Genomic DNA, 27,636 nt, shown 5'->3' on the forward strand with positions numbered 1-27,636 from the left:
AAAAGATTAGAAAGCTGGAAAAGAAGTTATCTCTCGTATGGTGGTAGATTGGTACTTATTAAGAGTGTTTTATGTGCACTTGCAGTCTACTTGATGTCTGCCTTCACAATTCCTCCTCCCGTAGCAAAGAAGATCGAAAGAGCAATGCGAACTTTTCTTTGGGAAACGAAAGATGGTAAAAATAGAACTGCACTGTTGGCATGGCACAAAGTATGTCATAGTAAACAAGAGGGAGGGTTGGGGATAAAAGTTATATCAGTGATGAATGATGCATTACCGTGCAAGTGACTATGGAGATTCTCAAATGAACCGGAGACACTGTGGAGAAGATTTGTTGAGGATAATTATGGGTGTGATAATAATGGGTGGGATGCTAAGAAAACTAAGCGACCATATGGCATGGGGGTATGGAGAGGTATTTGCAACAGAATGGATAAATTCAGATTGGGAATAATGTACAATGTTGGAAATGGGAGAAGAACTCGATTCTGGTTGGATAGATGGATGGGTGGGGAGGTGCTAAAGGACAAGTTCCCAAATCTTTATGAAGTTACTAGAAAGCAAGGGAGTTGGGTAAGCGAACTAGCTACAAGCAACGTAGAAGCGGGTACTAGTTGGGACTTGGATTTTAAAAGAAGACTCACTGATACGGAGATCCACGAGGCAACAACTCTATCTTTTCTATTATAGGGGGTTATCTTAAGTGATGTGGAAGATATCAGAAGTTGGAGATGGGAGATTAGTGGAGTCTTTTCAGTGAAGTCGTTCTACCAAGGTCTGGCGAAGAACTCAGCTATCATTTTCCCTTCTGCAGAAATATAGAAACCATTAGTACCAACCAAGGTCTGTTTCTTTGTTTGGTTAATTCATCATAAGGCTATTTTAACTCAAGATAATCTACATAAGAAGGGGTGGCAGTTAGCAAATAAGTGTATATTTTGCAAGTTGAATGAAGAAACCATCGGTCATCTCTTCAGTCACTGCCCTGAAATGTATGTTGTTTGGATGTACTTCATGAAGGAATTTCACAGGGATTGGGTTATTTGTGAAAACGCTACAAACTTGTTTATCGAGCAACGGGCTCGAGGGCTCACTGAGAACGGAAAAACTCTTTGGGAATTACTACCCTTTGCTTTCGTTTGGGGAGTGTGGAAACAAAGGAATAAGTGCATTTTCCAAGATTCGGAATACTCCCAAGAAAACTTGATTAGGAGGATTAAAGCTCTATTACTATATTGGACCTCTACTACCATATCATTTAGAGGCATTACTTTTCAGAATCTATACTACAACTGGGATCTTGTAGTTAATAGGAAGTGTTGATTGCACTTTCTTAATGGAGGTCTTCCTCGATTTTGGGGCAGTTCTGGTGGTTTAGGTTCTTGATAGACGCATTTATGTGTCTATTTTGTTCTCAATTTTCTGTATTTTTAGACTCGATTAAGTACTTATTGTGTTATTTTGTGTTCTTGTAGATGTTTTTAGAGAAATAAGCTCTTGCGGCGATATTGGCTCAAAAAGTGGTGTTTTATACCCCAGGATAGAGTACTAAAGGCACCCCAAAAATGCACCGGAAGCGTCCCAGAAATGTGCCCGAGGAATCCAGAAAAATTATTATTTCCACCCCAATTTCTAAAGGGACCCCAGGGATGGATTAGGGGGAGGTCACTTTCTTCCCCGAATTTGAAAATAATATTTGGCGGGAAAATTTCTTCATGTACTGGTAGATTTGCCAATCGATTTTTGAAGGTGTTTTAAGGTGATTAAATCGCTGAAACTTAATGGGTATATGTGATATGTATATAAGAAGATATTTTGGTGGTTGGGATCGATCAAATTTGGCCAGATACTCGATTCTCGATTAAAACAGGAAAGAAGAGATATCGGTTAAACTTGGAAAGAAAATTACGTGAAGATGCTGCATGGGTTGTGGAAATTAAGTGCAGATATTCTCCTAGGTTGCATATCAACATATTTTGGAAATTTTCAAGACAATTAACGCATGCATAGAAAGAAAATAGGGAATTATTCCCAAGAATAATTTTCCTTTACTGTGAAGATTTTGAGGAATTAATGGAGAGATTTGATGCGCCTAAAATGTATAAATAGTAGCTACATGAGTCCTGGAAGGGTGGTCGAGAGTTTGGGGTCGAGAGGAGAGCTCAGGAGGCGTGAATCAAGAGTTTTCAGAACTCTGTTGCTGCTGCTCCTGCTTCTCGTGAAGAACAGGGAAACGACGACGGTTTATTCATCCGTCGTAACAGTTTCTTCAACTGGATTGCAACGTTTATCTTCATTGTAACAGTTTCTTCATCCTCGTTTGCAACATTTATCTTCAGATTTGTAACGATTATCTTCAGTATAACAGTTAAGACTTAAAACAGTCGGTCTGTAACGCATATGCGCTGTTGCAGATTTCCTATTTCATTGTTTTCTCTTCTTATAAATACGAATTGAGCTTAATAAAATATTTTGAGAGGTATTTCACCATGATGAGCTACACCCAACATTGGGACAACAGGAGGCGATTTTCGTCAGTCTGATAAATTTAGTTTATTCTTTTTATGACTTTTGCAGTGATTTAAAATTGAAAAAATGATTTTGATTAATTAGTTATCATTTTATTTGATGCGGCTTGCTTTCTTAAATGTTTGATGTCACATGCTTACGATTTATAACTAATATTCTGAGAATCTATATTGGCAAAATAAGAGTCCTTACATTTTATGTTTTGAGCGATAATTGTTAAGGATAAATAAAATGTACCATATGCATGAGAATTGGCCAAGTCCTTAGTCCCAGTAACTCTCTACCAATTTGTCAATATATTTGTATATATTTATTTTCTAAAAAAATTATCCTTCACAAATCCGAGAGTTTGAACCTCATTACTACAACCCCACGAAAAATCTTTAATCATTTTGGCGCCACCGACGCGGATTTGTGCTTAGGTAGAATTTTTAGGTTTTTATTATTTTATTTGTTCCTTTTTACGTTTCTTTTTTTTGTCTTTGATTTACAGGTTCGAAGTGGAATACTAAGGAGAAGAAAAAAAAAAGACATAATTTTTTTTTAGGATTTAATTTTTATTATTTTTTTTTTTTTGTATATAGCTTTTATTTATTTTTTTAGAATTTATAAATAGGCTTTATTTTTCATAATTTTTGTATTTTTTTTGGACTTTTTATCTGGACTTTATTCTGGACAATTGGACTTTATTCTTTTTTTTAACCCTACGGAAGGGTATTATTAAAAAAAAAAAATTTTATATAAACTGTGTGCAGGGAAGGACGACGATTACTATATCGTCTCGGCCCCTCGGATTCGTACATGACATAGGAGTCGTGGCCCGAGTCGACTTCAACGGTTCATCCCCCGTCTGGTACGGGAGGTAAGTCCATCGAAACACTCGCGAATCTCCTGTAAGCGAGTTACTGTGTTCCTTAAGGTGATTCATTGATTGAGGACGAATTTGGACTGTTTTAAATTCCTAGTAAAGGGCAAAGCCTGGACAATACAAGATAAGGGTTCGGATTTCATCACCGCTCCCTTCTTGCCCGCCTTAGGCAAACGAAACCAAACGCGAACCTAAGCTTTAAAATTTGGAATAGAACGAGACCGATATGGTAACGAGCTTAATAGGAAACTCGTTCGGAAAATATTGGTTGCTCTTTAAGCACACCAAAAAGTTCATGATGGTTTCTGTGAGTTGAATGCGTGATTGCGTCGCCTTGTGATAGCGGTGAGGCCTTGGGTAACAAAGCTCCACTGAGCTTCCCTCGCCTCGGTTCAACTTACATTAGCTCGGATTGATTCCAGAGGGGTGTGCTCAAATTGTAACGAATTCCTTTTCGAAGGAATAGAAGTTGGTCTAGAAAACAATCTAAGTGGATCCATCATGCTTTTTGTTTGCTAGATTCTATAGGTTTGATTTGGTCGAGTCATCCTTGTTTGTGATTGTGTAGAATTCCTTTGCAATTAAGAATGTCGAACTGGTGTGATAGAAGCCAATACAATGAGTATCGACCTGAATTTGAATATGGACATCATCCTTTTTATGACCATGTTGGGAATAGTGGTTGGGAACGCAATCCTTTGGAAGGATATGGGTCATACCCTGGTGAGCCCAATTACTATCCACACATGCATCAGTCTTACGAGCAAGAAGATTATAGTACTAGTTCTTCGTCTCTAGAGGATACAATCAAACTATTGAAAACTAGTCCCTATTATGATCCTTCTGTACCTGTTCTTCCTCTAGAAGAGTCTCTCAAACAATTAACTGAGAATACAAATAGGTTTGTGTTAGAAATGAATAAACAAAATGCACCCATGAGTGAACCTTCTATACACGATTACGTCAGGAATTCATGTGAGTCGGCCCAAAAGCTTTTCTTAGAGACCCAGAATAGAACTTCTCTAAAAGATCTAAATTTCCAAAATAGTGTTTCCAATTTTACCCTTGATGTAAATAGTGAATATTTTCCTAATTTAGAGGACGAGGTTAGAATAAAAGACACTACTTATTTAGATAAGGTTCAATCATCTTCGTATTATGATGATGAGGATAGCAGTAATGAAGAATCTGAAATATGTAGGCATAGTGATCAGGAGTCTAGGAATCCAATTCAGCTGTGTAGTGATTATATTATTTCTAGTTCAAATCCAAACAATTTTTATGATTATTCACCTATTCAAAAGGACGAGGATTTGATTAGGGATACCACCGTTTTAGACGATGTAGTTTTTCCTTTTGATTACGAAGCCGATAGTGGTTTAGAGGAACGGGTTCATTTCGAAAATACTGTTTTAGAGTCTCGCGACTTAGAAACAATAGTATTGGAAGAAGAAGATAGACCCGTAGAGATGAGTAAAGATGCAATACCTGATAATAACTTAGAAGAATCTCTTGAATATTTTAAGGACTCTGAAGATACGGAAATTCAAGAAATAATTAGAGGTCTATCTAGAGACACTGAAAACTCTAAGTTTGGGGGTGATTATCACTTCCCTAGTGCCTTACCTTTAACTCTCAGAAAGTCCCTACACTTAGGACTTGATATCTGTGCCTCGACTATTTTACAAGATTACCTTCATACTCGTTTTCCCGAGCCTAATGATGTCCATGAAGGAGTTCAGTCGTTAGAAACCCATCCTCTGGTTGATGTGGTTTGCCCAGGATATGATCCCCACATTGACTTTGTTTTCCCACCAAATAGTTTTCTTCCAACTGTGGGAACGTTTATATTCCAAATGTGTCGAATATTAAGTTGTGAGACTAGACCTAAATGCTTTAGGAAATTAGAGTGGACACATTTGCTTAAGAATGACCACTACTCTCACTGTGGTCAATTATGTAAGTCAAACCTGATTGACTTAGAGGATCCTCAGTTATTTAGATTATTATTATTTTGTGATTCTAAGTTCTTATTTGAGTTTTTCCAGACTCTAGGACCTAATAATTTGGATCCAACCTATGAGGAAATGCATCCGAGGAAAATATTTTATTTAGACCCTTTCATAAAACCTGAACCTGAACCACAATTAGATATAAATATCTTAATCAGGAAACTAGATAAGGGCATGTTATCCTTGTTCACTTTCTTGGGTTATTGTAGTTTCCTTTGGTCAGTTCTATTTCGTTTTGAAGACCCAAAGTTATTTCGACTGTTATTTTATGGTTCGAGTAGACTAATCCTTTCCGATGTCTGGCTGAAGACTTTAAACTTAGCGCTTCTTGGGAGGTAACCCGATCTCATGCAACACGGTAATATCTTTCCTTATCTCTTTTGCTTCAAATGGTAACAGTTTCTCCTTGTTCATGCTTTTAATTTCATCTTTAGAACATTGAGGACAATGTTAGATTTAAGTTTGGGGGTATGGGAGAAACTTTTTAGTTGAAGTATGAATAAATAAACTCCAGAGCCTAGAAATTTATGCGTATTTAGGATGGCACTAACCAATCTAAGTGGATGGAAGCATTTTGGTTGTAGGAGTTGAGGAACCAATCTGACTAGATGGAAACATCTATAGAGTCTATTCATAAAAGCACAGAGCTCAGGTGTTAGAAATAACATGATAGTTTCTCCATATCTCGTCGATTCCTTTTCACTTACTATTTTCAGTTTTATTTTATTTCAAGTGATTTTTTGGGGCACACGATTCAAGTTGTTACCAATGCTAGGGTGAATTAGAGTGACTGAATTACCAAAAAAAAAAAAGACCGGACCAGTTAGACCAATCGGAATAAATATTAACACTTGGATAGCAATATGCGTGTGTTCTCCCTGTTTCCGTCGCCTAAGAAAGCGTGAAATGCAGGACCTGTGGGAACTATCGTGTAATCTGCTGACAAGAAGCATGCGCTTGGATCAAAAAGATCTATTCATGCCGTTAAGTTAAAAAAAATGGTTATTGTTATGTGTAGTCAACTGCTGGTTCCCTTATATTTGCCAGTTTGTTGATCTAGATTTAAGTTATTGACCACTGGTTCCCTTGTATATGCCAGTGTGTTAATATTAGTCAGACTGGTATCTCAGTCATTTAGGTTAGGTTCATCTTGGCAGAGGCCTTCAGACAGATATGGGAAACACCGTTCGCTTTTCAACCATCTACATTTTTCTTTTTCCATCTTCTTAATCTTTTCATGTGATTAGTCTGACTCCGAGTATGATGTCCATCGGGAAACTATCTTAGTAGAGCTATGTCACTTATATGAATTTTAGTATGCTTGAGTGCAAACTCGTGTACAGCAATTGGAATTTCGCATCAGGGTTCTTCCTCTTAGAGTCAATAATTGTATGCCAACCAAGGAGGTTCTTTAGTACTTTCCAAGGTTCTGCGTAGATAGCTAGGGTCTGGAGTATTGGTTTTTTGGGTACACCTCTGGTAAACCCTCCGGAGACAACACTCCGCCACTAGGGCCACCTAGGGGTTCAAATGATTTTCCTTTCTAAAATAAATTTGCTCGAGGACTAGCAAATAATAAGTTTGGGGGTATTTGATAGACGCATTTATGTGTCTATTTTGTTCTCAATTTTCTGTATTGTTAGACTCGATTAAGTACTTATTGTATTATTTTGTGTTCTTGTAGATGTTTTTAGAGAAATAAGCTCTTGCGGCGATATTGGCTCAAAAAGTGGTGTTTTATACCCCAGGATAGAGTACTAAAGGCACCCCAAAAATGCACCGGAAGCGTCCCAGAAATGTGCCCGAGGAATCCAGAAAAATTATTATTTCCACCCCAATTGCTAAAGGGACCCCAGGGATGGATTAGGGGGAGGTCACTTTCTTCCCAGAATTTGAAAATAATATTTGGCGGGAAAATTTCTTCATGTACTGGAAAATTTGCCAATCGATTTTTGAAGGTGTTTTAAGGTGATTAAATCACTGAAACTTAATGGGTATATGTGATATGTATATAAGAAGATATTTTGGTGGTTGAGATCGATCAAATTTAACCAGATAATCGATTCTCGATTAAAACAGGAAAGAAGAGATATCGGTTAAACTTGGAAAGAAAATTACGTGAAGATGCTGCATGGGTTGTGGAAATTAAGTGCAGATATTCTCCTAGGTTGCGTATCAACATATTGTGGAAATTTTCAAGACAATTAACGCATGCATAGAAAGAAAATAGGAAATTATTCCCAAGAATAATTTTCCTTTACTGTGAAGATTTTGAGGAATTAATGGAGAGATTTGATGCGCCTAAAATGTATAAATAGTAGCTACATGAGTCCTGGAAGGGTGGTCGAGAGTTTGGGGTCGATAGGAGAGCTTAGGAGGCGTGAATCAAGAGTTTTCAGAACTCTGTTGCTGCTGTTCCTGCTGCTCGTGAAGAACAGGGAAACGACGACGGTTTATTCATCCGTCGTAACAGTTTCTTCAACTGGATTGCAACGTTTATCTTCATTGTAACAGTTTCTTCATCCTCGTTTGCAACATTTATCTTCAGATTTGTAACGATTATCTTCAGTATAACAGTTGAGACTTGAAACAGTCGGTCTGTAACGCATATGCGCTGTTGCAGATTTCCTGTTTCATTGTTTTCTCTTCTTATAAATACGAATTGAGCTTAATAAAATATTTTGAGAGGTATTTCACCATGATGAGCTAAACCCAACATTGGGACAACGGAGGAGGCGATTTTCATCAGTCTGGTAAATTTAATTTATTCTTTTTATGACTTTTGCATTGATTTAAAATTGAAAAAATGATTCAACCGTTCATCCTAAAAAAAAATATCTTGAAAATATTTGAGACAAACTTCAGCCAATCAAATCTTGATTTCTAGTCAAATCCCTTCTACATGATCTCTATATTTTAGGTAATCAATAACAAAAAAAAAGAAAAAAATCGGCTTCTTTATTTTTAGGTAAGAATGAAGAAAACTTCTCTGAGTCTCTGAGATTTTTTCGATAGAAAAAAGGTTACAAGGAGAAGCGGAAACTATATTCTAGGGAAGTTGTATCATATACTTCACGATGCACTAAATTAGGATACATCAGACCATTCATCCAATGGGACTTTCCAGGCATTATTCAAAAACCAAAGACCAATGCTTTTTCTTTTTTTAAGCAAATAATTTTGTTTTTGGTAGTAAAGACTAGCTTTATAATTTCCAAAAAATTCTTCTTGACCTCGGCGGGCGTTGCACCCGGCGTTGCACCCGGGACCCGCCAGCGCGCCTTTGACGCGTGAACGTCCGATGATTAACCTAAATTCATCCTCAAAGTAACCTGGAGGATCGCTAGCTATTTAAGAAAATGCATTCTAATACTAAGCAAATGAGCTTGTGCAAGGATTTTAAGATACCCGGTGCATTTTAGGACGGGATAACAAAATTTCAAGTGCGCGCTGATAAATATCGAGTTGGGAAGTAAATTTTTAAATCAATGGAAAATTATATTGCACTTGAGGTTGAAATTTGTATTAGGTGGCGAATTCACAAAAGAAAATTTGTTCAAGAAATCTTGAGATCCAGTCTTTACCTTCATAAGTAACTGAATTGTGAAGTATAGAGGAAAAACACAAATGACCCTCTTTGTCCTTACAACTCAGTTACTTATTGCGAGATTGTAAGATTATAGAAACAAATGAAAAGATATCACACAAATTTAAAGTCGGGTTAACAAATTTTAGTTACACTGGAAATTTTAGGGTTGGTATTTAAATTCTTGATTCACAAGATAAATTTTAATGTGGTAATACATTTATGCTTGTATTTAAATTTATATTTGATGGAAAAAACAAGTCACGAAGAAAATTTTGGCTACAAATAATAATATACTCTGTGTATATGTATGCATAATGACCACTTATAGATGGGAGGCTCTTGAAGCACTTAACTTCTCAACCAAAAGAAATTTGGACAAATTAGAGCGGAATTTGGGGAAATTTTACTGAGATTGTAGGATATTATACAAAGAAATAAAAAGATACGGAGCAAATTTCAAGCCGAGCTAACAAGATTTTGTCACACAAGAAAATTTGGGATATACAATTAATATACTAGATGGACACTTGTAAAGTTGTAAGCCAAGAACTCAACTTCTTAATAGGAACAAAATTTGGAAAAATTAAAGAGAGCATGAAAAACATCATAGTGATATTGTAAATTTATTGAAAGAAATGAGAAGATACCGAGGATATTTCAAACAAAATTGGCATGTATTGGGATTAGATTCTTGGCTTACAAAACGGAATTTTGGTACAATAATTAATACATATATTCTTGAATTTAATTTGAACTTGATGAAAATTTTGAGTCACTGAAAAAAATTGATTATAGGTAATAATAGTATTTCGTGTACATATGCATGCTTCAACCAAATTCGTCACATCTTCTTCATTCGCTGGATGGCTTAAGGTGAGGTGTACTGCCCAAAAGTTGACTGTCTAATAACTAAAACTAATACTATCTAATAACTAAACTAATATTTACAGAAGTTTCTCCTTGATATTTTCAGTCTTGATCCATCGCGTATTCAATTTGTATATATTAAAAGCGTTAGTCAATTGAGATTTATAGGGAATTTTGGAAACATACTAAATTGTATATATTAAGCTATAATAAATTCCATGCATATATATATAAAAAAAACTATTATTTTCCAAAAACTCCACATTACGCGAGATCTCAACCCATGCATTATATTCGTGTTCAATTTCGTTTAATTTTCGGTTGACAAAATAGTTACAAATTTTATTAGGCACGCGTAAATTTATAATTTTTCATTGATTATATTCTTCCATTTTCTTGTATTAAATCTATGAATTATTTATTATATATTAATTTTATAAAATGATTTTTGAATTTTTCTTATTCTTATATGATGTACGTAAGGTAAAATTCTAATATATTTTTGTCTCAATGACTCACTGAGATTTCTTCTTCTTATATAGACTTACAGAGAGTCTCCCCAAGTTTCTTACAAAAAAAATTCTCTCGATATATCTAAAAATCTCAATTCACTAACCCCTGTAAATGATCGCTTTCATGGTGGGAGGCCGATGAAAACGCAAATTCTCAGTCAGAAGAAACTGGAACAATTAGAGTAAAATATGAGAAAATTATAACGAAATTGTAAGATTATAAGTGTAACTTTTATTGCATAAAATAATATATATTCAATTAGTTTCAATGAAATTGTTTGTTTTAAACACGATAGTTTATTTTCTAATATGACTTATTTTTAAATTACGTGCGATGTAACTCCAAAAATGCTTAAAAACTTATTTATGCAACATGGAGTAATTCACTAAAGAAATAAAAAAAAATGCTTGAATAAATAAATCCTAAAGGAAAATATTTTGCACAAGTAAGAATTTGCTACGATCATATTACGATACATCCAAGTTATTCACCCATACCAAGGCTCCACGTGGGTCTCTTGGATAACTAAACGGTTTAATAACTATGGAGCAATTTATTATGCTAAATTTGGCTACACCATGTTATAACCCAACGGAATCTCCCATATGCGTAGTTTCTAGGGCATTCGATAGAAAAAAAGGAAAAATGGAAATCTCTGTTTCGTCTATGTTCTTCCGTAAAATAAAGAAAACGAAATCGAAATTGATGATGAATGGAGTAATTAATGGGTAAGATGGGTAGGAATTGAAGAAATTCTGCTGACTTCAGGTATGATTCGATTAGTTATGCGCTTAATTTTGATGAAGGTGTTTCTGATGATACGCATCCTGATTATTATCAGTTTCATATGATAAATTTTTCTTCACGATTACCCGCTTCTCCACCGGATACTCCATCTGCAAAGAAATCTTCTCTTCTAATTCTTCAGTTCTTGTTTCGTCTAGAGAGATCACTGCCTATAGTTAGGGTAGGGATTCATCTCTCTCCGTAATTCTTGTGTGAAGATTGAAGAATCATAGATTTTGAGTTATTTTCATTTCATTCTCTTCTTTTATTCTATGTTTAGTTAATGTCTTCTGAAAATACGTATGTAATTTCTTATTCTTTTTTCTATGTAATTTAAGATAATCCGCTGCTAAAATGTGCCAGTGAAAATATATACCGTCGGTGAATGGTGCTTGTTTGTGTAATTTCGGTTTCGTTTTCTTTATCAACAGTTTGAATGGGTTAGGAATTGAGTTCGACTTTCGATTTCTAAAGAAGGGATAGAGACGAAGAAGTGTTGCAAAGAAAGGTTAGTATTCTTCTTCTGTTAACAACAGTTATCCTGAATGGAGTTGTCAATCATATTTTCCCCTAAAAATGTTGATAAAATTATTAATTGTGTGCTTCAATTTCAGTTTAGGGCTAATGATAATAAATTCAATTCGTCCCGACTGAGACTACTATTTGAATTAATTGTATTGATGCTGTTTAATTTTGCACTTTGGTGATTGCTGAAATTCTGGAAATATATGAACTCATGCTTGACTATTAGGGAAGTCAGATCGGATAAGACTCTTGATTACTTTGGCCATAATTTGTTAGTTAGCTATTTGTGGATTTAATTGTATGCTAGACCAATCTAACTATACAGGCTTCCTTGAATAATGATTTGGAAAAAAATTTGTTGTACTTATCTTTATTTTCTCTATCTCGTCTGCTCACCGCTCCGTTATTCTGATCATGATTATGCAAGACAAGCTTATGAATTACAAATTATTGAGCTCTTGTATGGTTCCATAGAATTGGTGTTTGAGGCTCTTAGAGTCTGTAGTTTTGGGTCTGAGGTGAGGCGGATTAGCAGGCCACCTACTAACTTGGTTGATGCCCAGAAAAAATCCTAGGCTTAAATTATAAGCAGGTATCACTTATACGTGTTACTTGTTTGGCATTGTTAAATTTTCTTAGATCGAAACAAGAAATGTTGAATACGAAACATTTTAGCGTAGCACATGCGTACTTAATCCACTTTTCTGTATATCGGTTCTTACATATTAGCCTAACATATTAGGCCCCCATATTATATGCTAATGAAGGACTAGTTATAACATAGTTTGCAATTTGATAGATGAATGTAAAACACCCTGGTCAATTTTTTAAATCAGAAGGGGAGGAAAACAGATGATCTAGACTGTGTTTGCTGGTCAGGAATATCGAGACCATGTTTCAAGAAAGTTAACACACATGAAAAATGTTTGTGCAAAAAGTTCATGGTTGTTTGCACATTTATTAGTTTTGAGGCTTATGGTGGCTTTTGTCGGACCAGGCACAAAGAAATAAAATATATTTGGTCGTATTGGTGTCTGAGTCTACAAGGAACTGATTATGATTATGCAAGACAAGCACTTGTTGTTACTCTGAGTAAATTGCAGAGGATTACATCATTAATGAATGTTTGACATTCATCTCAATGCACTTCACTGAAACTGAAAGTAAATTTAATAGGAAAGAACGAAATGATGATGAATTAGATGGCATTCTACGACGCCAAGGAACAATATCTGTTTTTGCTCAAAAAGTCCGCCCAACTGGTGCTACAGAAATAAAGTCATTGTCACTAGAAGAACGAGATCAGATACATTGGTACATCCTGAACAATTGCGAAGAGGTGCAACCTTACATGAAATAAGTAAAACTATCAAGTTGTTTCTAAGATTATTTTTAGTAAGGCTGATAGTTTTACTTACTTCATCTAAGGTTGGTAAACATGTACACTCTTTAGTATTTATTCTAGGTAGGTTGGTAGATAAATTCCATATTTTCTTTGTAACCTCAGTTGTTTAAGTGGTATCTACCAAAGTGACATCTCAATTTTAGTATTTGGTCACTATTTTGGAAATTTAATCCTATAATTGGGTATGAACATCTTTTATTTTAATATTTAATCTTAACTGAAAGAACTTCTTATAGCGCCAGCAGTCTCAGACAATAGTTGAGCCATAGCGCCAAACACGTTTATTACTTGTAGTTGAGGCAGAGACAGTGTGCCAAGTTCGTGTGCATGTGTGTATCGGTGTTTGTTTGTTTTTGTGAATGTGTGTGTATTTGTTTGAATGAGTTCAGAGTCCATGCTTTTATTTAAAGAATGATAAAAACAAGTGTAGCTCATTGAATGAACATTTCAGAGAGGGACTCCACTGGAGTGTCTTATGTGTATTTCAGATTCTATGCGATTAACTTTTCTGTTTTAAAATATAGGGAACACTTGAAGAAGTTGAAAGAAGAGACGAATAATGATAACTTGCTGTCACAACGACAACAAAAAGAGTTTCCTGATTGGTTTAAGAATCGGGTATGTGGAAAATTTCATTATCTCAAATTTTAATACATTATGATCATCTGCTGTATATTTATTCACGTAGTATTTTTCAAACAATTTGCAGATGTTTGATTTGTGTTTTATCAATTCACCGGAACCTACTGACGAATTGTATTCATTGGCTTTGGGGTTTGAGTTAAGAGCAAACTCATATTCATCTTGCAACCTGAATGGAATTCGGTATCATACGAAACAACGTGAAGCTCGCCGAACAACCCAAAATAGTGGATTGGTAGTTGATTCAGTATTTGAAGGCAAGGAAATTGAGTTTTATGGTACATTATGTGATGTTATTGAGGTAGAATACCTGAAAAATTATAGGGTTGTGTTATTTAAGTGTGACTCTACGGAATAAAAATCTTAAAACAGATTATGATTTGACATGTTTAAATGTGAGTAGTACCTGGTATAAGAATGACCCATATGTTATCGCATCGGACGCGCGACAAGTGTTTTACCTGGATGATCATAAATTCGGAGCAGGCTGGAAAGTGGTTCTAAAGATGCATCACAGACATATATGGGATGTGCCTGAAATGGATGATGATGATGAAGAAGAAGATGTTTATCAACAGACTGGAGATGTAACAGTATCATCAGTCATACAAGAAGATAATAACGTTGGACTAGATGAACTCCATAGAGATGATGTGGAGGCAGAGTTGGTAGATGCAGAGATTGTACATGCAGATGATATTGACGTGGATGATGTTGATGTCGAGGAAGAAGATGAGACATTAGTTGATTATAATGACTCAGAGGTGGACGAGGAAGACATTGAGCCAGTTGACGATGATACAGATTTAGAGGATTAGTTATTTGCATTTTATTTACTAAAAAAATAGTTGTTTGGTTTGGTAATTATTTTGATTAGAACAATAGCTCTTTATCTTTCAATGATTCAGAGATTGGTTTTTTATTTTTATTTTGAACAAAGGGATTGGTTATTTTTGTTGTCGGTTGGATTTCAACAATATTCTTTGTCTCAGATTCAATTTTTTTTTCTAATGCAGTATGGGAATCCACTTTCTTCATGTGCTTTTTGTGTCTTTTCTGTTCTCCTTGTGCATGGTGATCTTTTCTGGTGGTCCTGCCAAGTTTCCCCGGTTTAAACTTGAAATGGTAAAACACGAAATTGTTGTCCAGGAAAAGGAAGGCTGGTTGCACCCGACACACTTTTAATTCAATCTTATAGATTCAATCTTTAGTCTATAGAGCATTCTTTTCGATCTTTTTCCATTAAACAACGTATACAAATGACGACTTGTATGTTTTCCCAATGAAAAATTACTTCGACAAGTGAATTGATTCTCTGTAATTTATTACATTATATTTTAAGTATTATGTTTTACATGATAAAATATATCGTTAGCAAAAACTTATTCTTTAGCAGCTACGTATTTTTTTTATCACCATAAAGAAATCTTTGTGACAACATTTCAGTAATCACTGAAATCACGAACTGCGACGAAGTTATACTGTCACTGAAAATGACTAAAGCGACAAAATCTAGTTCGTTGCGAATGTTCTGTTTTGTGACGATTAGAAGTTGTTACTATATAAATATTTGCAACCAAACAAGTTGATGCTCACTAAAAATAAATATAGCCTCAAACATTTAGTTTCGCCACTATAAAATTAGTTAGTGACGAATTAATTTTGTTAGTATAAACTTCTCTTTTATAACGAAATTTAAAGATTATCACCAAAAAGATTTTATGTCTATGTTTTAGCATCATCACAATAGCATTGAATGGTGACAAACATATATAATCACAACAAAATCATTAGTGACTAGCAGTGTAGTCAATATCGGCCGTATCGTCCGATATATCGGGGATATTTCGGATATCGGCCCAGAACGATACGATAAGAAGGATATCGGGGTTACGATATTCGCCCGATAATATCGGCCGTATCGGTCGAATATCGTCCGTTTCGGTCAAATATCGGCCGTATCGGTCGATACGAAATTTTCCTACATTTCCTGATATGAGACGGTATTGGTCGTTTTCTATAAAGTTTAAGGGTAATTTTCGATCTTCCAGATGGTAGTAGAGGTGCATGTAGCTCTCGAAGCAAGTCTACTAAAGTTACTCTTTTGTTTTTTTGATAAAATTGATGTTATCTCTTATATCTTATCCGAAAATGTGTGGAGAAATGTTTAATATAAAATTATAGTCTCTAAATCTAGAACCGATATTTCAACGATAATATCCCCGATATAAAATCGTACCAGTGTATCGGTCCCGGCCGAGATGAACCGATATCCGATATTAACTACATTGGTGACTAGACATTTTTTCGTCTCTAAATAAGGTCACTAAAAACTTATGAGTGACGAAACCCGAGTCTCGTTGCTGAAAACCGAACAACAGTGACAAAAATTATTTTGATCACAATAACTAAGCTTCAGCGATGAAATATTCTTCGCCGCAAAAACTGTCGTCACCAAAACCATGTTTTCTTGTAGTGAATTGATTTCCATGAACTCGCCAATGAACAGATTTGGTGATTTTGTATGTGGATTGAAATTGGGGATTCGCTGTGGTTAGATGTGGACTGAAGTTCAGGGAATAAATTGGTGTTTTGGCCGTAAGGGAGAGGTGATGGTCTGAAGGCTGTGTATATATGAAACAAGATGGAATCAAACTCCATAAACAGTTGACAATTTGATTGTTATACTGGCTGAATTAGTGACGATACAATTTGGGAGTTCAATGTCTGTTGCCGGAGTTGGGAGATATATTCTGGAACGGGTTATGGCCGGAATTGGTGGAGATGATTGAGCTGTTGCAGTCGGTGGACGAGAGTGCTTAGAGGGACAGAAAATGAACTTAGGTGCTGTAGCCGAGATGGAGAATGAATCGGCAGTAAACTAATTCCCTGAGATGCTGGTGTTGGTTGGATGGTGTGACGGCGAGAAGAGAATGGTGTTGTTGTCGGACTTTGAGGGTTTAAATTTAGAAGTCAGTCGGTGATGGTCAGGCAATAGAACCAGTGGTGTTGGTTGAGAAGTATGTTGGCAGTTGGCTCTTAAAAGTATGGTTGTGAAAAAGGAACGGCACATGATGATGTCATGAACTCAAAGAATAGAACAGCGAAAGTATGGTTTGACTGAGTTAACTCAATGATTGAGACTGAGTTAACTGTGAAACTTAGTGATTTGAGGACTTAAACGTCTTTTTATCTTACCCTAACGGTGAGAAGTATGTTGGCTGTATGGTTGTGAAAATTACAAGGAACGGCAGATGATGATGCTATGAACTCAAATAAGAGAAGAGCGAAGTATGGTTAGACTGAGTTAACTCAATGATTGACACTGAGTTAACTATGAAACTTAATGATCGGAGGACTTAAACGTCTTTTTATCTTACCCCTAACTGTGACAAAAAGGACGGTTAGCCCTTTTTTCAAAAAAAAAAAAAAAACGTTTAAAATCAGGCTAGAATTAAAAAATAAGCCTATAAAAAAAATAAGCCTGTTTATGTTTTTCACACTTTAATCTTTTCTTGTAATATTTTTGATCGGCGAATAAATTGCTTCAATTAATTTCAGGTGGTTGGAGGTTGCTGGTACGAAGTTGCCGTAGGACGTGTCGCCTCATGCGTCATAGACCAATGCCAGGGAACGGAAAATTGCACTCTCAAACTAGCATGTCCACGGGAAACTTGTCATCATCTATACTGTGAAAGTAATTCAAAAATATTTCCCAACTTATATCCTCTTTGCTTGAATCCAGTCGGTTACTTCCGCTTCGGTATCTACAAAGAAGCTTTACAGGTCATTTCTAGCGATTCAATCACCATGAAAATCATATATCCATTTTACTGGGGTTTCGTGACTCTCAGGTAAGTAAATTTTTAAAAGTTTTTACTATAAATATTCGTTTGAATTAAAATTTACTGCTACATTTGTTTTAATTGAAATTCAGATTTGGGTGCAATACTTAAATAAATTTATTACTGTATCGTTTTAATTTATTACTGTACTTATCCAGCACTCTTGGGAACGGCCTCCAACCAACCAAGAATTTGTTAGAGGTCACATTCTGCATTCTTGTCATACTGTTTCGGTTGGTGCTTGTTGCTATGTTGTTTGGTAATATTAAGGTGATCATCCTGAAATTGTTCTCTTTTAATATAAACCTCGTTTTCAATTCAATTAAATAATAATGGAGATTTTGACCTCAAAGTTTTTCCCCTTTCAGTTTTAACCTTATGTAAAAAAAAATCTGTAGGTAGTTGCTGATACAATTCGGATGAGGAAACAGACAATTCATCAAAGATGGAGAGACGTGGAGCTGTGGATGAGAAGGAGGCAGCTGCCCACGCCACTAAAAGAAAGAGTGCGTGGTTTTGAACGCGAAAGATCGGCGGCAATTGGAGGGGACGAAGAAATGAAGCTGCTTAACACCTTGCCTCACGGACTTCGACGGGATATTAAGCGGAGTCTTTGTTTCAATCTAGTTTAAAAGGTTAGTTACTATTTTTTTTACCTTTTCTTGTAAATTAGATTTACTTTTCATTACATTTGGTATTTACTGACTTTTCTCTGAGCATGTGTAGGTGCCTTTCTTCAAGAGCCTGGATGACTTTATTTTGGACCACCTATGCGACCGACTTAAACCCCTTATATACACCAGCGGTGAAAAGGTAAACCTTTACTACAAAACTAAATTTGCAATCCATTTCCTTTACTACTACAGTATCTTTTTCTCATTAGTTTATGTTTTTTTCTTTACCTTAGTAAATAATTTAGGGAAATTGGGGGTTTTCATTAGTTTTTTTTTTCTTTTTTTTAAATTATGGGTTTTAGTCAGTTCAGATCATACATAAAATGAAATTTGATTTTGTTAGTCATATATAACTAATATATATGTAAGTTGAACAAATCAAATGCGGAAGCGGGTTATTAGTTCGTACTTTGTAATCGCTCCAAATGAGGATGACGTCGAACTAACGGATTACTTGCGTTTCACGTTTTTGAACCTTCAAACTCGGCGGTGAGTAAGTGCCACAAAAATGAGCACGAACTATATTTCCACAAACTAAATACCGTATAGAACTTCAATTTTCTCTCTAAAAGACACTAAGAGATCAGTGTTCTTTACAACTAATGTTTGAATACTAGAAGACTTGCTCACTAACTTGAATGCTCACATAGAACTCTCTAGCTTAATCTCCATACTTGGTTTATCTCTAGCTAAACTCACTAATATTGAGTTGTAGTATTTTCTACTTCTTATTCTTGTTTCAACAAATGAAACTAGAAGCCTATTTATACTCAAACTTCAAGTATCTTCTCTTGGCAAGTGTCAAGGAAGAACCAAACACTTGGAGCAAGTTCTAACACTCTTTTAGCATGGAGTAAACACATGGAGTAAGTGATCAAACACTTGTTAGCTTCATGCAAATACATGGTGGCAAGAAACAACACACATGTTTCACCATGGCTTGTTTAGTTGGAGAAGGATTTCCCCTTTGATAAAGTCAAGCATATGACTTTACTCATCCACCCAAGATGGACTTCGGGCATGCACATACACAATGGGTGCCCATATTTCCAACATCTCCCACTCACACATAGTGTGTGTAACGCCAGCATGCTTCCCAATCAAAGTCTTAAAAGAAAAATGTTCATATTAGTAAATAGTTTGTGCGACCGCCGAGATACCTTCATTTTGGGAGATCCATACTAGAACCTCATTACGAGTCAGCATGGAGACATCAACCTTTTACAAAGAATGTCTGTATCTCATTACCTCAGATAATTTGACTACACCTGACACAATACTCTTAATCCCTCTATCAAGCAGTATTGCACCCATGTACATTTTATCAATTGTACTCATGATTTTCGACAGACGAAAAACGCTTGCTAGCTATGAGTCACAATTCATGGTGTATCATCAAATTTTCTTCCAAGAAATTCATATCGTTCCAATTCAACTTAACAACTTTCCTAGACATGTATCATCATACGGGAAGTTGCATCGTATTAGAAAACATTCTAAAGTATCATCATTAAATATCCTCTTCATGACATAAACTCAAGTCAAAGGGGTAAATAAATTGGATATTAATACAGTGGCTCACACAACAATGAAGCAGGGAATCATTCATTGCTCTCACAATTGGTCGACTTAGCAAATACATCACAAAGTGTATGCTATGGCGTTTCTCCCACTCAAATGGGCATGTCCAGCATAAAAGCATACGCCATACAATCTTAGTCTAGTCTTCCTTTAAGGCCTAACTTGACTTTCTGTTCCAACATCATTCACAAGTAACTGTTCATAATTCACATCTGCTGTATACAGCTTCATTAAATGTGGTTACATTTAATGATCGATCTCTTTGTAAGATCTCATCTTAAACATATTAAGGCGACTTCTAGTTGTATAGAAAAGTTTGCCATTAAAAGCACGTGGTTTTTCCGAAAAACATATATGCTATACTACCCAACGCAAGGCGAATCACCGTGTGAGTAGGCCGATTCTTGCCTGCTACAACTTTAGTATCCGTGTACGCATCAAAGTATATGATTTCTATAAACACGATATTCATTTAAGAAAGCATTAATACTTATAATAATAATGTCTTATCACATGTTCTATATATCAAATCTGTTTAATCCATGTTCTCTACGTGATTGAAAAGCAATTTTCGGAATGGGCTTAGTCAAAGGTCAGCCAACATTCTATTTGTGGAGATATGTCCTAAGAAACCTTTCTTCGTGTGCAACCATATCGCGTATAAGTGGAATCTCCTACCAATGTGTTTGGTTTTTCCATGTATTTGGGAACTTTCACATATGCTAGAGCGGATGTGCTATCACTGTGAAGCAACACCGCTTCTTTTGCGTTTTGAGACACCGAGTCTCTTAAGAATCTCCTCAACCAGACAACTTCTTGGATGGCTGCCGCAAGTGCAACATAATCTGCTTCCATTGTATACAAAGCAATACACTTTTGTTTCTGACTAACCAAGTGATTGCACCACCTCTCAAGTTTAAAACGTATCCTGAAGTGGATTTAAACTCATCTCTATCTTGCTCCAATCGACATCGTTAAATCCTCTGAGTATAATGTCTTCACCATGGTTACAAAAGGGAGATTAGCAGTCCTTTAAGATAACGAAATATCCTTTTTAACTGCTTTCCAATGATCTGTCAAGGGTTACTTTGGTACGACTTACCATCCTTACTGCAAACTGATGTCGGGTCTAGTACACAACATAGCGTACATAGGTTCCCAACCCGCAGATGCATATGGTACATTGGGAATGTATTTCTTTTCTTCTTCATTCTTAGGGCATTGGTCTTACTTAGGACACATGCTTTGTCCATAGAGTGTCATGGGTTTGCAATCATGCATTCGAAAGCGTCAAGTATCTTTTTTATAATATTTTGAGACAACTAAGAGTCTTTCTTGAGCGGTCTCGCATGATCTTAACACTAATACATAATTAGCTTCACCCATCCGTCATTTAAAATTAGAGGACAACCACTTCTTAGTGGCGACAATTCCTTCTAGATCATTACCCGCTAATAGAATGTCATCGACATATAAGGCTAGGATAAGAATGCTTTCCTGGGATCGTTTTATGTACACAAATGGTCTTCCTCATCATTTCATAACCAACAGAGGTGATAGATTGATGGAAACACATATACCATTGTCTAGACGATTGTTTAAGGCCATAAATGGAATGTTTGAGACGTAAAACTTTGCGCTCTTGTCCTTTGACCTCGAAACCCGTTTGTTGAGACATGTAAATCTCTTCGTCTAGTTCCCCGTTAAGGAATACAGTTTTAACATCCATCTGGAACAATTCTAAATCCAAATATGCAACAATAGCAAGGATGGGGCGAATTGAGGCAAACCTTTACCACAAGAGAAAGGTTTTCCTCATAGTGTCAATACCTCTGTTGAGTATATCCTTTTGCCACTAGACGAGTTTTGTATTTTTCTATTGAACCTTCCGCCTTGCATTTAATTTTAAAGACCCATTTGTTTCCAATGGCCTTTCGCCCAGGTGGAAGATCAACCAACTCCAAAACGTCATTCTTATCCATTGATTTAATTTCCTCTTGCATTGCAAAAATCCATTTATTGCAATCAACTGAAGAGATGGATTCTCTAAAAGAAGTAGGATCATCTTCAATACTTGCAGCATATATTAATATTCCCCCTTCAATCTCAAAGTGACGACGGGGTACTTTTCCACGCTTACTTCTGCGTGGTTCAAAAACTCGTGTCTCTAGCGGTTCACTCCCACTAGGATGTAGACCACTCCCACTATTTCAGCGATTATAGGTTGAGAAACTAATTCTCTACCTTCGCTCGAAGATGGTAAGATATCTTCACTCTCTTTTATTTAAAAGAGTTCCAAGTTTGTTAATGTCAGTGATTCGAGGAAAATCATTTTCAATGAAAACAATATCTCGGGACTCTATCTCAGTCATCCCTCCACTTGGATGTTCACCATACATCACATATCCTTTTGAGCAATCAGAATATCTTATAGAGACAAGCTTTCTTGCTCTAGGACCTAGCTTTCCATACACATGAGAAGCATTGTGAACATAACCAGCTGAACCCCATGGGCAAAAATTACCTAAATTAGGTTTTTCGCCTTTCCAAAGTTCATATGGCGTAGAAGGAACCGATTGAGTTGGGACACGGTTCAAAATGTAGGACGCAGTCATAATAGCATCCTCCCAGAAAGATATTGGGAGGTTGGCTTGCGCCATCATTGATCTAACCATATCTAATAATGTCCTATTCCTTCTCTCTGCAACATCATTTTGCTGCGGAGCATTTGGAATAATAAGATGTCTAGTTATTCCCTTGGTCTTACAAAATTCCCTGGACATATCGGATAAATATTCGCGTCCACGGTCGGTACGGAGATTCTTCAAACTCTTCCCAGTTTGATTCTCAACTTATGCAACAAAACGCTTGAAACAATCCAAGGCTTCGTAGCGGTGAGCCATCAAATATACATAACCAAATCGCGTATAATCATCAATAAATGTGAGAAAATGAGAATAACCATGTCTATCTTTAACATTCATAGGTCCACAAATATCAGAATGTACCAGCTCAAGAGGTTGAGCAGCACGTTTGGCCTTGCCAAAAGGTTTTCTACAAGCTTTTCCTTCTAGACAAGGTTCACATACGGGTAAGGAAACCTTAGCGAGTGAGCCAAGATGGCCTTCTCGAGCTAACCGAGTCATCCTATCTTGCCCGATATGTCCTAGTCTAGCATGCCAAGTCACACAGTCAATAACACTACTACTAGCATCAGACACTAAAGTCTCAGAAGAAATAGAATTAAACAAGTCTAATTTAAAGAAATTATTACGTAGATAACCATGTCCAAATAAAGTACCATAAAAGAAGATTTCCAACCTACCGTCTTCTATTTTAAAAGGGTACCCTAAACTAAGAAGAGAAATAACTGAAAGTAGATTATGATGAATTCCTGGTACGTATAACACATCGTGAAGTGTTAAAATGCGTCCAGAGCGCATAGAGAGCTGATATGTGCCAAAATTCCCATAGCATCCTCACATGTGCCATTGCCCATATAAACTCTATATGTACCATGTAAAATACGTCGATAATCTATGAACCCCGCTTGATCTCGAGTTACATGTTTTGTTGCTCCCGTATCTACAATCCATTCTGGGAGAGAGCGAGCAACCATTACATGTGAACACACATATGTGTAAACAAAGTTAAATGAACAAAGTACATTTTTCGGATCAGTGCACTCACGGCCAAAGTGTCCTTTGTTTCCACAGTTATAGCATTTTATCTTAGATTTGTCTCTTTTTCCAGCACGTTTTCCACGACGGCGCTTAGCTGGTTTTTCTGCCTTTTCAGCATCCATTTGGCTATTTTTCTTGCGCTTCCCTTGTGGTTTGCACTCACCTTGAGCATACTAGGTAGCAACACGTGTCGCCTCTTGGCGCTCAACTTCAAGCTCAACGTGTCGAGAGAGGTCAGAGAAATTCTTGATGCTTTCATTATGTGTCAGAATTTGCTTCATATGCACCCAAGAATCAGACAATGACCTTATCACAGCTAAAACTTGTTGTTCATCACTTAGAACATTCCCAGCAGATTTCAACTCACGAATCATTGACGACATCCTTCTTAGATGTTCTGCCATTCAATGCTTGGGATCCTTTCGGTAGACCACAAATTTCAGCACTAAGCTGCGAAGTCTAGTGGTGGACGTACCACCAAAGTCAAATTTTAGTTGGTCCCACATTTGCTTGGCAGTAGGAAAATCCTCATATTCTCCAATAAGATCATTGTGCATGCTACTCAACATAGTGTGGCGTGCACTACGATCTTTCTTAACCCAAGTTTCGTAGGCTTCAAGGTCACGACGGTGTTGGGCAGTATGACCCTCTGTGGGTCGGACCATTTCATTTGTTAGGAGTTCCATTTTGCCTCCTTCATCCAACAATTATCGGATTTTTCTAGGCCATACATCATAGTTCTTCCCATCAAGTTTGTCACCCTTATTGAGATCAGCAACACATTGTTGCTAGGCATTTCTACACATTTGTTGCACAAAGTTGGACATTATTATTATGTGTACACTCACTATATTGTCTCAAAATCTAATTGATAAAATCATATCTACACACAAATCCGAGATCGAAAATTTCGCTAGGCTCATAATCATCACCCAAATATGCATTTTAATATAACCTCTATCAATTAAATTGGACTAAGAAATATTGGTAAAGCACATAACTTAAACCAATAAAACCACTTAAATTCAACCAACATATGATGATTATTTATTTATCAACAGAGATAAATAAGCTACATATAAACAAAGTACATCATGTGGAAAACGGACACGAAATCAGGAGTTTATTGCTACTAATTTTCAAAGTATCTCGCTCACGAATTATTTTCATCTAACGAAAATAAAGCAAAAATATCCACTGTTTCGGAAACATATATTATTGAAATTATTTTCAACTAACGAAAATAAAGCAAGTAAATTATTTTTCAACTAAAGAAAAATAAAATAAAAATATGCCCCGTTTCAGAAATAAATAAAATCCATTTTTAGATTTTTCTAAAATTCTGAAAATACACAAAGTAATATATATTTTCGCAAACACATACACTAAGTATTTTTGTTGAGCAAGACACTAATGATATTAAATTAAACAACATGATTCAACAAATTAATCATATTAAAAAAATATTAATATCATGCATGTTGTATTTATATGAAATTAATTAAATCAACCACGAAGGTGATGGTTCCACATAATTAATTTAAGGTCGTAGTCCTTTCGGGCAGAGGCCGTTTAGTCCATGGTCCATTTGATGGTCGGTCCGAGGCCAGAAATTGGAACACATTGAGCCACAAAGGTGATGGCTCCATATAATTAATTTTAGGTCATAGTCCTTTCAGGGAATTGTCGTTTAGTCCATGGTTCAAAAAATAACGAAAACGCATGAAAGGCTCTGATACCAATGTTAGTCATATATAACTAATATATATGTAAGTTGAACAAATCAAATGCGGAAACGGGTTATTAGTTCGTACCTTATAATCGCTTCAAATGAGGATGACGTCGAACCAACGGATCACTTGCGTTTCATGTTCTTGAACCTTCAAACTCGGCGGTGAGTAAGTGCCACAAAAATGAGCACAAACTATATTTTCACAAATTAAATACCGTATAGAACTTCAACTAATGTTTCAATACTAGAAGACTTGCTCACTAACTTGAGTGCTCACATAGAACTCTCTAGCTTAATCTCCATATTTGGTTTATCTCTAGCTAAACTCACTAATATTGAGTTGTAGTATTTTCTATTTCTTATTCTTGTTTCAACAAATGAAACTAGAAGCCTATTTATACTCAAACTTCAAGTATCTTCTCTTGGCAAGTGTCAAGGAAGAACCAAACACTTGGAGCAAGTTCTAACACTCTTTTAGCATGGAGTAAACACATGGAATAAGTGATCAAACACTTGTTAGCTTCATGCAAATACATGGTGGCAAGAAACAACACACATGCTTCATCATGGCTTGGTTAGTTGGCGAAGGATTTTCCCTTTGATAAAGTCAAGCATATGACTTTACTCATCCACCCAAGATGGATTTTGGGCATGCACGTACACAGTGGGTGCCCATATTTCCAACAGATTTGTACTAGGCAGATCTGGGGGTTTTGCATCTACGGGGGTTAAAGTTATTTTTATATAGTGTTTCATTAGTTTAGATTGAGCAGGCCGATGAACTAAAAGGGGTTTCTTATCGACTTTGAGATAAAAGATAATCATCTCATCATCTCAAATTTTCTCTAAAAAAAATACGAATAAAATTGGTCGTTGTTCATCATTCATCAGCGTTCAGTTTTGTTTTTATATCAAAATTTACACTCAAATTCAAGATATATTTTTTTTCTTCTTTCCTTCAATTTTGTTCTTTTAACGATATATAGATTGTGACTGAGATGGAGATATGAGGAAAATGTGGAGCAGAGAGCTTGATGAAGTTTATCTCTAAATCGCCTCTATGAGCTCTTGATTTGATTTATATGAACCATTTCGCTGCCGTTCATGGACACACTGAAAAGGGCGATGATGCTATGAAATTACGATTACATCTCATATGAGGAAAATTCGACCGTTTAATATCACGATAATTCTTATATTTCCTACCAGTATATTATATCGCACTTATATTAATTCATATGATTTTAAACAGATCATCAGGAAAGGACAACCAGTAGATCAGATGATTTTTGTAATCGGAGGTCGGATAGAAAGTACAAACGGAATAGTCAAGACAGGCACATTAGGACCCGGAGATTTTACTGGAGAAGAACTTTTATTGTGGTCCCTTCGTCGCCATTTTGAAGACCCACTTCCCGCTTCGTCGACCACATTAGTTTGCATGGAGACAACTGAAGTGTTCGGACTTGAAGCCGATGACCTGTGCAACCTAACAGAACGTTTCCAGTACATATTTGCGACACAAAGGTTTAAACGAACAGTAAGGTATTACTCCGCAAATTGGCGTACGTGGGGTGCAGTAAACATACAGTTTGCTTGGAATCGTTACAGAATGAGGGCCAGAGGTCGTCCTGCTGAAACCCAGGAAATGGAAAATGGTGATACTACTGAGCGTATACTTCGGCAATGTGCTGCTATGTTCTCATCTTTAAGGCCGCATGATCATCTGGATTGAGGAGTTAATGAATCCATCATGATAGCAATAATTGAACTTTATGAACTCTATTAAGTTTAAATGGAATTTTAGCTATAAGGTTGTTTTAATTTTACTGAAGATATGTATTAAGTGAAGCTTATAATGAGACTGCTGATTTTCTGGTATGTTAATGTGTGGGATTGAATAAGTTTTCTTTGCAGCTTTTGTTTTTCTTTCATGAAATCTTATTGTTATCAAAATATGAATCTTGTAATATAGGAAAATACTATTTTCTGCAAGAAGGTTTGAAACTTTAATTTTAACGTGACCACACCGACCCTGTTTTCTCGGAAAGAGACAGTCCAATGATCCAATAGTATAATTTCATGCATGGTTACCAAAGATGAGCAGATCGGCTACTGACATTTGATCTACCATAAGACTAATTCAATAGACACTTGGTCAACAAAAAATAAGAAATTTAGTCCAGGATGAGGAAACTGAAATGTACATATCTATATGGCTGGTTTATAAAAGTTATTGGAACATCACATAGTTTTGAAATATGTAAATAATGATAGTGCAAACATGATGCGATTTTCTAGATCCCCTTATGTTTGCGTTTTCAGGAATGGAGATTCAAATTTCTTCTCAATCAAAACCAATTTTGAAATCAAATCTGAGCTTAG

At 36.0% G+C, this 27,636-nt stretch overlaps 1 long non-coding RNA gene and 1 pseudogene across 1 annotated transcript; both read left to right on the forward strand.

Annotated features, from left to right (window-relative positions):
• The first annotated feature begins 11,010 nt into the window (after positions 1 to 11,010).
• Positions 11,011 to 14,778, forward strand: LOC113319073. The gene is made up of 4 exons (XR_003345054.1): positions 11,011 to 11,146; positions 11,596 to 11,672; positions 13,619 to 13,712; positions 13,804 to 14,778. It is a non-coding gene; the product is annotated as an uncharacterized LOC113319073 (long non-coding RNA).
• A 1,792-nt stretch (positions 14,779 to 16,570) lies between these two features.
• Positions 16,571 to 26,986, forward strand: LOC113316802 (annotated as a pseudogene).
• Positions 26,987 to 27,636: the final 650 nt, after the last annotated feature.

The sequence above is a fragment of the Papaver somniferum genome, chromosome 10 (genome assembly GCF_003573695.1).
Source record: "Papaver somniferum cultivar HN1 chromosome 10, ASM357369v1, whole genome shotgun sequence".
NCBI classification, from domain to species: Eukaryota; Viridiplantae; Streptophyta; class Magnoliopsida; order Ranunculales; family Papaveraceae; genus Papaver; species Papaver somniferum.